This window comes from Salvelinus alpinus, chromosome 13 (assembly GCF_045679555.1).
Source record: "Salvelinus alpinus chromosome 13, SLU_Salpinus.1, whole genome shotgun sequence".
NCBI lineage: Eukaryota > Metazoa > Chordata > Actinopteri > Salmoniformes > Salmonidae > Salvelinus > Salvelinus alpinus.
Window position 1 is genome coordinate 1,580,192 of NC_092098.1, and position 9,884 is coordinate 1,590,075.

General features: G+C 41.0%; 1 pseudogene; it reads left to right on the top strand.

The window, feature by feature from the left end:
- Positions 1-86: 86 nt before the first annotated feature.
- Positions 87-4,864, top strand: LOC139538005 (RNA-binding protein 41-like; annotated as a pseudogene).
- The last annotated feature ends 5,020 nt before the right edge of the window (positions 4,865-9,884 follow it).

A 9,884-nucleotide genomic window follows, 5' to 3' on the forward strand; every position in this document is an offset into this window, starting at 1 on the left:
AATTCAAGAAAGACCGGTCCCAAAAGACATTAATGTGTTATTACATTCGGAATATTCTGTTTATGCTGGTGTAAGGGGAGGGTAGGATGGCTTTCGACCACACCCTCTGTCATGACGTAGCAAGGGTGTGGTCTCTGTCATGACGTCGGAAGGGTGTGGTTCCTAAAAAATATTTTTGGGAAGGGATAGCGTAGGTGCCCAAATTACTACTGTACATTTATGATCAGTACAGTGCCAATATTATCTATAGTAGAAGATATTGACGAGTATGAAAACAAATGTGAAAAATTGACATCTTTTCCTAAAAAATATATAAATTCTGGGAGCTCTTTCACAACTCTAGAAAATGTTTTAAAAAGGTGTCCTCCAATATTGTATAGCCTATTCATCTTCTACTTTATAGGTATCCATAAGATGAATAAGGAAAATTTGACATTAAGGTGAATTATCACTTCACAACTATCAACGAGCATTTCACTACATCCCCAATAAATCTGCTAAATTTGCGTATGTGACCAGTACAATTTGATTTGATCTGAGTGTTGATCCAACAGAGATGTTTCAACCACATAGTCTATGGTTTCAGCTAAACAGCTAAATGCTATTACAATTATATTACTATCAATGCTGACAATACATAACTGATCCAAGGTTTTTCCTTTTAGTGCAACAAATTGAAACATTTCAGGATCTGGCTTAACCTACCTTTGTAGACTTTCTACACTAAACCTAAGGCACAGCTATGTGGGAATGGCTTCTGTCCTCAAATGCTCTTCCATTAACTCCCTTAAAAGGCTATTATTATAGATTAAACAATCATTCCCTCTGGGAGTCTGTGAAATTGAGCTAGCACAATTTCACTACATTTCCCAAAATTCCGCGCTGCGTCCCAAACTCCTCCTACAGGAGAACAAAACGGAAACATGCGACGGTAAACAACATTCTCTGCTAACAAGCTCACATTACATTGATTTACTACGGTTTTATTGGCCTCATTTTGCTGTATAATATGCATGCATATATGAAGTGTTTATATAATCGTGTTGCCAAAAGCTGTCTGTCACCTGCATTACTAACATTGTGTAGCTGGAATGCGATGCACTAACGTTAGCTAGCCAACGTCAGCTACTCCAGTGATAGCTGCACCGTTAAAATCGTTTGCTAAAAACAGTTGTATATTTAATGAAAATGTATAGAGTAATGTGTATGACACCAACGCATATACTCTGTGTGTGTGTGTGTGTGTGTGTGTGTGTGTGTGTGTGTGTGTGTGTGTGTGTGTGTGTGTGTGTGTGTGTGTGTGTGTGTGTGTGTGTGTGTTAGTTAGTTAGTTAGTTACAGTAAGACCTTGTGTGAGGAACGGGACAGAGACCGCTCCACAGTCTCCTCCTACAGCAGCTAGACACGGACTTCAACATAGACAGGTGAGCCTACACACACACACACACACACACAACATTACAATAGCATCAACCACACAGTTTACATACAATAGCCTACACTCCTACTAAATAATAATAATTTGATTTGGATTTCTATAGCGCTTTTTTTTAACCAACTTAAAGCTCAAAGTGCTTTACATAGTAAGGGAGAATCTCACCTCATCCAACTGTTTATTTTCTTCTACAGCATTACAATAGCAAGTTGCAACAGCCACACTATTTACATATTCGTATATGTCTGAACTGACCTCAGGGGAGGGTCTACATTCCGCTGTGCATTCCAGTACAGGTTCACCTAAGGACAGCCAGCCAGCCAATGATTTGTCAACGTCTAGACACATGAACTCGTCAATTTAACTTAACCCGTTAATTAAGCAATGTCTGAAAGTCAGAGAATAAGATAAGAATTCCTAAACTCTCGTGTTTTACCTGATTGACTCTTGAGTTTTACCTGAAATGATCTAGGCATAATAACTAAATTATTAAGTATTACTGCTAAATGTCATTATGTACTTTCAGACCACATTCAGAGAGACTAGAGTTTTAGACCTCTCGTGTGTTGTCCCAGATGTGTTGCCAAGAGGAAGTGTTTTGCACCTGTGGCGCTGTACAAGCCTTTGGGGAGCAGGCTACCTGGGTGAGGAGTATATCCCAGTTCCAGGCTCACCAGAGCGGGGGGAGGGAGCTGGCCAGTCTTAGGGAGTTGGGGCTCTCAGACCTGGAGATAGAACTGTGGTTCCCCAGAGACCAGCCTTAAAACACTGAGAAGGTGAATGTTATTTATTTATATAATTTATGCCATTTACTACCAGGGGACAGTACATTTGGACAGCCGCATAGAAGGAAGAATAGGTAAAAAATTGTGAAGAGAAGGTGATTGTTGCTTCCCAGACAGTGGGCAAACTGGTTGAAATGATGTCTACAACCAGGTTGTAATAATGTCCTTTTAACCAGTTTTGCCCACTGTTTTTGCCAGCTGCTGGATGTAACGACGAGATGTTTAATGTATAGAGACAATGTGTGTGGTTGTGGTTATCAATTACACCTCCTGAGAAGGAATACAGAGCCTGTATTTAAACCAAACATTGTCAAAATGTTAGTGATATTGACTGATCAACTATGGGTGTGTTGTCAGACATGAAAAACATCCTGGTGGTGTAGCCTGATATTGATTATTTGACTCAGGCATCCATCCAAACTGGAAGAGATCAGGGTGTAACTTTCCTCAACTCTATTTACTTCAATACTCACTGATAAAAGGATGCTATTATTATTCCACCTGTATTACCGGTTGGACTCATTGAACAACATGGTCAAGTAGGCAGCTGTGTTGTGTGTGTGCTTCAGGGCTGTGGGGTGTGTGCTTCAGGCAGCCACGTTGTGTGTTCTGCCCTACAGGGTCATGGGATGGGTGTGTGTGCCCCCGGGGTGCGGCAGCAGCGTCTGCAGGTGATCCAGGACAAGATGGCGGCTCGGGCAGAGCTCATGTCAATCCACATTGCTTCTCAGCCAGCCGAGCCCTGTCCCGCAGAGAGATGGAGGTCGAGAAAGCCCTGTTCCATGGTAATGACCACCAGGGCTTCCTCACTGCACTCTATCACCAAGGTGGGATGATGTTATATATGCTAAGTGTCTGGCCATTCACACTGCAACTCCCATAGACCAAGAGGTTACAAAGGTTACAAAGGAGTTAGAACGAAAATTAGTTTTGGAGGCGTTTGAACAAGTCCTATGTGTGTTGGAAGTGTCTTTGAAATTCCTTGAAAAGACACAATAGGAGTTGGGTGCTGGGCTTGAGCCGGAAAATATAATGACAATATTTTCTTATCTAATATGTTTTATTTTTAATGACCTTGGCATCACTGTGTTTTTTGTGTGTGTATTTTGTGTATATGTTGAATGTTTTGTGTTGTTGGTGGCTGTCATGTATTGAAAATATAAAGTCAAATGTTTAAAAGAAATAAAGGAATTCAGCTGTCCATCATCCTGTTAGTCATTTGCCATATTGAAATCTGACAGTAAGCAATTACCCTGTATTGATGTGTAATATTGTTATTATTGTTGCAATATTTTTAGTTTTTAAATTACCCTGTAACTACCTAGTAAGTAGGCTACAAACTGTCATGGAGTACTAACACTTACCTGCTCACGTTTTTTGTATTTTCCCTTAGAGGAAGATACCCTGGCTGACCAGCAGGGGGCATCCTCCTCAGACCTCCTGGACTCTGTACAGCAGGGGTGCCCAGACTTTAGTTACATAGGATCTACTTTTTCCACCCTGCTTCCTAACGCGGTCTACCTTATTGATTGGATGGTTTGCACTGAATGCTATCAGCTAGCTTAGCATGGTCTGGGTTGTAGCTACTGATTGCTAGCCTCAAGCAGGTGTCCAGGTGATCATCTGTTAGAGTGGACCGCTATTTTGACTTGATGATCTTCATGTCTTAAAATGCTGACTCGCAAAGGTAGATATATCTATTTTTTTTAAATGCTGTCAAGTACATGGCAACTTTTCTCATCTTTGGATATTTTTCCTCCACGATAAGGTTCCAAAAGTGTTCCCCCAATGCCCTCGATTTGATATAGAGGTCGCTTTGCAGAGTCAAAATTTCACTCTTGACAGCTGATGTCTCCATGTGAAACAACGATGCAATTTGTGTTGCAATTTCATCAACATCAACTTCCACACCAAACAGAAAGCACATAAATGTTGCCACAGGTTCCAGGATCGCAAAGTCTTGAAAGCGTCGGTCAAAGTCTCGACCAGTCACAAAGTGCAGATGCCTTTCCCTGACTCGAGTTGACATATTGACATATTTTTGAAATTCCTCAGTTCATGTCGCTGCAAGTGTGAGGACAGCAATTTGAATGTTTGCTTAAAAGCTGTCACATAGCTAATCATTTCAACAATATTTTTGTATTTTCCTTGCACCTTTAAATTGAGTTCATTCAGCCGAAAAGTTACATCGGTCAAAAAAGATAAATCTAACAGCCACACTTTGTCTTCCAACTGCTCATATTCGGCATCTTATGAGGCCAGAAACTCCTTGATTTCAAATAACAGATCCCTAAATCTCTGCAGGAATGTACCTCTACTAAGCCACCTTACATCCGTGTGTTGCAAGAGGTCTGTGTTCAGCTTCACTTTCTTCCAGTTGAGACCTGAAGAGATCTGCAGACTTCTGGCCTGAATCAAATTCACGATTTTGAGCGCGATATCCATGACATCTTTCATATTCAGCATTTTACAACACAAGGCTTGTTGATGGATTATGAAGTGATAATTTAGGAAGTCTGGAAAGTCATCACTTTTGCAAAGGGCAATAAACCCATTGATGCAGCCAGTCATGGCTGATGCTCCATCTGTAGTTTGTAAATGGGTAACTGATTGCTATTAAAAAAGTCCTTGAATGCCACAAAAATGTCCTCCCCTCGAGTTTTTCCTTTCAGTGATATGATTGTGAGCAGTTCCTTTTTGGCAGTCATATCTTCAAACACCATTCTGATGAAAATGCACAACTGAGATGTGTTGATCACGTCTGTCGACTCGTCAAATTGAAGTGAAAAGAACATTTATACTCATTTATGTCTTTTTTAAGATGCTCCCTCAAATCCTCACCCATCATTTCACAGTATTTCTGGATAGGTGAACATCCTTAATAGTGGAAATGATTTCTGATTTATTTTTGAACACCTCTAAAAAGGCCTCTTTTACTATTTCTCCATCCTGGAACGGTTTCGTGTGCTTTGCTAGTATGCAACTCACCCGGGATTATGAAATCGTGGCTGCCTTTGATTTTGAGCTGGGCCTTGTAAAGATCGATTGTTGGACAGCTAGTTGAGACTTCAACTCTTACTTTTCTCTTACGTAGTTCACTTTTAGCTGGAAAGTCACTTTCATATTTCTTGTGAACAGTTTTGAAATGCCTCTCGACATTTCCCTTCTTATCAAAAGCTACGTTTGAATGGGAAATCAGTCACACACATTTTGAATATGTTGTGGTGAAAAAATTATCTCACTGTGAAAGTGGTTTTTGGTTTCTCGCTGCTTGGTCCAGCACTCATATTAAAAATGTAACTGCAACTTCATAGGAGAAAAGTAGTAAAAAAACAACTACCATTGGAACAACAAAAAATATTGTGTTTCAGGTCTGGCAAGCATGGAAATGTAAATGTACTAACTGCAGACGGTTGCTATGGTAGCGACAGTTTGGAAAACAAATGTAGCCACTGTAGTGCCGGGGGTTGGTCCAATTTTATGTCAATCAAGCAGTTTTTAAATATTGCAATAATATTTGAGAAAGAAGCTAACCTGTAAGCAAAGCATACTGTGCTTCAGAACTGTGGACCTCATTAATTTTTAAGCAGACTCGATGGTAACGCTGTGAATTGCCAAAATCTATATTTTTAGTGCATACATTTTGAAAACTTTTATGTGGTCTACTAGAAAGAAGTTTGCGGTCGACCGTGACCGACCTGGATACCAATGCTATACAGAGATGGCCCTAGTGATGAGAGAAAACGGACTGTATCAGAGAATTCTGAACTGAAAACCACAGGTGACTCATCTCTACCTCAGCCCAGACCTTAAACTGAGTTTGACCAATCACATAGCTCATGGAAAAGCACTGACCAATCATAAGTCCAGCCTGACTGTAAATCTGTCATTGATCAAATCAAATCACATTTTTATTTGTCACATGCTTCGCTGACAACACGTGTAGACTAAAAGTGAAATGCTTATTTACGGGTCAATTTCCAACAATGCAGAGTTAAATATAAGATTTAAAATAAAAAAAATAGTGATACGAGGAATAAATAGACAGTGGCTATATACAGGGAGTACCGGTACTGAGTTGATGTGCAGGGGTACGAGGTAATTGAGGTAGCTACAGTTGAAGTCGGAAATTTACATACACCTGAGCCAAATACATTTAAACTCAGTTTTTCACAATTCCTGACATTTAATCCAAGTAAAAATTCCCTGTCTTAGGTCAGTTAGGATCACTACTTTATTTTAAGAATGTGAAATGTCAGAATAATAATAGAGAGAATGATTTATTTCAGCTTTTAATTCTTTCATCACATTCCCAGTGGGTCAGAAGTTTACATACACTCATTTAGTGTTTGGTAGCATTGCCTTTAAATTGTTTAATTTGGGTCAAACCTTTCGGGTAGCTTTCCACAAGCTTCCCACAATAAATTGGGTGAATTTTGTCCCATTCCTCCTGACAGAGCTGGTGTAACTGAGTCAAGTTTGTAGGCCTCCTTGCTCGCACACGCTTTTTCAGTTCTGCCCACACATTTTCTATAGGTTGAGGTCAGGGCTTTGTTATGGCCACTCCAATACCATGACTTTGTTGTCCTTAAGCCATTTTGCCACAACTTTGGAAGTATGCTTTGGGTCATTGCCTATTTGGAAGACCCATTTGCGACCAAGCTTTAAATTCCTGACTGATGTCTTGAGATGTTGTTTCAATATATCCACATAATTCTCCCTCATGATGCCATCTATTTTGTGAAGTGCACCAGTCCCTCCTGCAGCAAAGCACCCCCACAACATGATGCTGCCACACCCGTGCTTCACGGTTGGGATGGTGTTCTTCGGCTTGCAAGCCTCCCCCTTTTTCCTCCAAACATACCGATGGTCATTATGGACAAATAGTTCTATTTTTGTTTCATCAGACCAGAGGACATTTCTCCAGAAAGTACAATCTTTGTCCCCATGTGCAGTTGCAAAAACGTAGTCTGGGTTTTTTATGGCGGTTTTGGAGCAGTGTCTTCTTCCTTGCTGAGCGGCCTTTGAGGTTATGTCGATATAGCACTCGTTTTACTGTGGATATAGATACTTTTGTACCTGTTTCCTCCAGCATCTTCACAAGGTCCTCTGCTGTTGTTCTGGGATTGATTTTCACTTTTCGCACCAAAGTACGTGCATCTCTAGGAGACAGAACGCGTCTCCTTCCTGTGCGGTATGATGACTGTGTGGTCCCATGGTGTTTATACTTGCGTACTATTGTTTGTACAGATGAACGTGGTACCTTCAGGCGTTTGTAAATTGCTCCCAAGGATGAACCAGACTTGTGGAGGTCTACCATTTTTTTTGGAGGTCTTGGCTGATTTCTTTTGATTTCCCCATGATGTCAAGCAAAGAGGCACTGCGTTTGAAGGTAGGCCTTGAAATACATCACAGGTACACCTCCAATTGACTCAAATGATGTCAATTAGCCTATCAGAAGCTTCTAAAGCCATGACATCATTTTCTGGAATTTTCCAAGCTGTTTAAAGGCACAGTCAACTTTGTATGTAAACTTCTGACCCACTGGAATTGTGATACAGTGAATTATAAGTGAAATAATCTGTCTGTAAACAATTGTTGGAAAAATGACTTGTGTCATGCACAAATTAGATGTCCTAACCGACTTGCCAAAACTATAGTTTGTTATTAAATTTGTGGAGTGGTTGAAAAACAAGTTTAATGACTCCAACCTAAGTGTATGTAAACGTCTGACTTCAACTGTATATATATATATATATATATATACAGTGGGGAGAACAAGTATTTGATACACTGCCGATTTTGCAGGTTTTCCTACTTACAAAGCATGTAGAGGTCTGTAATTTTTATCACAGGTACACTTCAACTGTGAGAGACGGAATCTAAAACAAAAATCCAGAAAATCTGATTGTATGATTTTTAAGTAATTCATTTGCATTTTATTGCATGACATAAGTATTTGATACATCAGAAAAGCAGAACTTAATATTTGGTACAGAAACCTTTGTTTGCAATTACAGAGATCATACGTTTCCTGTAGTTCTTGACCAGGTTTGCACACACTGCAGCAGGGATTTTGGCCCACTCCTCCATACAGACCTTCTCCAGATCCTTCAGGTTTCGGGGCTGTCGCTGGGCAATACGGACTTTCAGCTCCCTCCAAAGATTTTCTATTGGGTTCAGGTCTGGAGACTGGCTAGGCCACTCCAGGACCTTGAGATGCTTCTTACGGAGCCACTCCTTAGTTGCCCTGGCTGTGTGTTTCGGGTCGTTGTCATGCTGGAAGACCCAGCCACGACCTATCTTCAATGCTCTTACTGAGGGAAGGAGGTTGTTGGCCAAGATCTCGCGATGCATGGCCCCATCCATCCTCCCCTCAATACGGTGCAGTCGTCCTGTCCCCTTTGCAGAAAAGCATCCCCAAAGAATGATGTTTCCACCTCCAAGCTTCACGGTTAGGATGGTGTTCTTGGGGTTGTACTAATGCTTCTTCTTCCTCCAAACACGGCGAGTGGAGTTTAGACCAAAAAGCTCTATTTTTGTCTCATCAGACCACATGACCTTCTCCAATTCCTCCTCTGGATCATCCAGATGGTCATTGGCAAACTTCAGACGGGCCTGGACATGCGCTGGCTTGAGCAGGGGGACCTTGCGTGCGCTGCAGGATTTTAATCCATGACGGCGTAGTGTGTTACTAATGGTTTTCTTTGAGACTGTGGTCCCAGCTCTCTTCAGGTCATTGACCAGGTCCTGACGTGTAGTTCTGGGCTGATCCCTCACCTTCCTCATGATCATTGATGCCCCACGAGGTGAGATCTTGCATGGAGCCCCAGACCGAGGGTGATTGACCGTCATCTTGAACTTCTTCCATTTTCTAATAATTGCGCCAACAGTTGTTGCCTTCTCACCAAGCTGCTTACCTATTGTCCTGTAGCCCATCCCAGCCTTGTGCAGGTCTACAATTTTATCCCTGATGTCCTTACACAGCTCTCTGGTCTTGGCCATTGTGGAGAGGTTGGAGTCTGTTTGATTGAGTGGGTGGACAGGTGTCTTTTATACAGGTAACGAGTTCAAACAGGTGCAGTTAATACAGGTAATGAGTGGAGAACAGGAGGGCTTCTTAAAGAAAAACTAACAGGTCTGTGAGAGCCGGAATTCTTACTGGTTGGTAGGTGATCAAATACTTATGTCATGCAATAAAATGCGAATTAATTACTTAAAAATCATACAATGTGATTTTCTGGATTTTTGTTTTAAATTCCGTCTCTCACAGTTGAAGTGTACCTATGATAAAAATTACAGACCTCTACATGCTTTGTAAGTAGGAAAACCTGCAAAATCGGCAGTGTATCAAATACTTGTTCTCCCCACTGTATATATATATATATATATAAATCGCTAAAAAATGTGTTCTTCAAAGATTTCAAAGAAAAGGAAAGTAGACGATGAATGTAGGGTGTTCTAGCAAGAGTGGACATCGACATATTTCCTTATTGAAGTATCAGGGAAACTTCCGACTTCAACTGTATGTGCTGTACATATAGGTAGGGGTAAAGTGACTAGGCAACAGGATAGATAAACAGCAGCAGCGTATGTGGTGAGTGTGAAAGTGTTTGTGGTGTCAGTATGCATGTGTGTGCATGTTGTGTGTGTGTGTGGGCGTA